The sequence below is a fragment of the Tupaia chinensis genome, unplaced genomic scaffold (genome assembly GCF_000334495.1).
Source record: "Tupaia chinensis unplaced genomic scaffold, TupChi_1.0 Scaffold000416_1, whole genome shotgun sequence".
Lineage (NCBI taxonomy): Eukaryota > Metazoa > Chordata > Mammalia > Scandentia > Tupaiidae > Tupaia > Tupaia belangeri.
In genome coordinates this window covers 3,249,055-3,251,493 of record NW_006159921.1, presented here as the reverse complement: position 1 = coordinate 3,251,493, position 2,439 = coordinate 3,249,055, and the positions used below count along the sequence as shown (strand labels likewise).

The following is a 2,439-nucleotide window of genomic DNA, read 5'->3' as shown; positions in this document are numbered from 1 at the left end:
GGAAGCTATATGACCCAGTCCAATGAATGGCTGGCAATTCTAACCAGATTCCCATTCTGTATCTCTAAGTTGGGAAAAGCAGATAGAATAATAAATCTCATTTGTCTACAAATAGAATTTGCCTGTTATTTCCACCAATACCGTCCTTCTGGAATTTAGGGTCAGATTGCCGGTGTGGTTTAGCACACAACACTCTAGTCCTCCACCTCTTATGAGAGACATTAAGTCTTGTTCTTGGGGAACCAGTAGTTAGCGTAACGGCTATGTCGCTGGACTCCCACGTAGTCGATCGCGGTTTACGTCCCGAACCCGGTGCTTAAAACTCATGCCGGGTGCGTGTGCATGTGTGCCCAAGATCCCGAGAGGAGAATGGAGGAGAAGGGATTGCAGCGTGACCATCTTCCCTTTCTCACTTTCTGTCTCTGTCTCTCTCTTTCTTTCTGGCGAGTGCATATGCCCTATAGCGAAAATCTCTCCAAAAAAAAAAGAAATGTGGACATGTAAAACTCTACCTTGAAATTAAGAATAGATTGTATCTTATCTAGAGATAAAGGATGGGATGTAGAATGGAAATTCAGTTTTCATTTGGTTCATCAAATCCATAGGGCCATAAAACAATTAGGTAATATGAAAAGTTTCCAAGATTCTATTTATATGTACAATAGGAAAAACTTCTAGGTATTTCTGTAAATCCTCAATGTATCATTTCAGCAGTGTTCATTTCATGCCAATGAACTCTAGATAAGATTTCACGTTGTAGAGCTGTCACTGTTTTCTGGGGAACCGAACTCTTCCTCTGAGGCTTGGGGTTGGACATTGCATTTGATCTTTTATGTACTCATTGAGATGTGCTAGGGCAATGATGGATTGAAATCCATCCCCAAACCTAAGCGTTCTGGGTGAATATTACTTAACCTTATAAAGTCAAATGGTAGACATTTTCTGTCACCTGATTTTATTGGACAAGAGTACCAGATTCATTTAGTTAAACTATTTTTTTTAGTTAATATTATTTTAAAAGAGTAGAATTGCATTGACCTCAACTAATTTAAAAATACTGCTTTTTATTTCTGCATATGTTGCATTTCTGCCTTTTTTACATTAAAAATGATGTTTTGAAGGTAGAATTACAAATCTTGAAATTAAAAAGGTAAATATGTGAAAGAGCCAAAACTGTAAATCAGGTATTTGGGAAGTGAAGAATGGAGGCTACCTTGCATAAAATTCACAGAAACTTTTATCCTCTTTCTGTAAGTACATTTTTTTTAACCTATGGATCAGAATAGCCACATTTGGAACACTTTCTGTTATCAGTATTTTTAGAAAGTTAGAACCTCAACTGAGCTTGATTCTGGAAAATCTTTTCCAACAGCCTCAACACGAAAACCTTTTTAAAAATGCACGCCCCGGAAGTATTTTGTTCGCATGGTCACACGCGGATGCTTAGGTTCTGTTCCAGTATCTAATATGGCCACAAAGTCATTTTCTCTCATGTTCAGAAATGTACATGAGCAGAACCAGAGGGACGAGATCTGAAACTACCATGTGTGTGAATGCACACTCCCCTCCGCTGCACACCTGAATGCTGGCCATCTATTTTGCATGGTGTACTGTGTGTGTGTGTTTATGCTTTGATTCTGAGTAACTTCTCATGTTATGAAATTGATTTGTATTGAACACAAACTGTAAATAAAGAGAAATGAGTGGCTGAAAAAAATGCGGTTTATTACACGAATTTAATATTAAGCCAAACACACATATTGGAATAAACCCCCTTGATCATGATGTATTGTGATTTGATCTATTGCTGGATTGGATTTGCTTATTTTTGTTAAGGATGTTTACATCTGTGTTCATGAAGGATGATGGCCTATAATTTTCTTTTCTTCTAGTGTCTTTATCTGGTTTTGCTCTCAAGGTCATGCTGCTTTCATAAAAAAGGAATTGAGAGCTGTTTCTTCATTTTCTGAAAGAGTTGTATGAATTAGTATTCTTTCTTTCTTTCTTTCTTTTTTATTTTTTGAGAGGCTTTTGCTATAGGGTGTGTGCGCTCGCCAGAAAGAAAGAGAGAGACATAGAGACAGAAAGCGAGAAATCACCCCCCCCAGGGGGATGGCCACGCCACAATCCCTCCTCCTCCATTCTCCTCTCGGGATCTTGGGCACGCATGCACACGCGCCCAGCGTGAGTTTAAGCCACCGGGTCCAGGACTCGAACAGCAGTCAACTACGTGGGAGTTCAGCGACATAGCCATTAAGCTAACTGCTGGTCCCAGTATTATTTCTTTCTTAAACAATAGCTAGAGTTCACTAGAGTTCTCTTGGCCTAGAGATTTTTTTCATGAGATTTTAATTTTCTAATTCAATTTATTTATCCTTTAGAAGAATGTTCAAACTTTCTGTCTCTTTTTGTGTTGGTATTTGGTACTTTTTTTTTTTT

The 2,439-nt window shown here is 38.3% G+C and overlaps 1 pseudogene; it reads left to right on the top strand.

Moving 5' to 3' along the window:
- LOC102470312 (mitochondrial import inner membrane translocase subunit Tim10 B-like) overlaps positions 1–2,439 on the top strand; it is a 5,151-nt pseudogene that overhangs the window by 789 nt on the left and 1,923 nt on the right.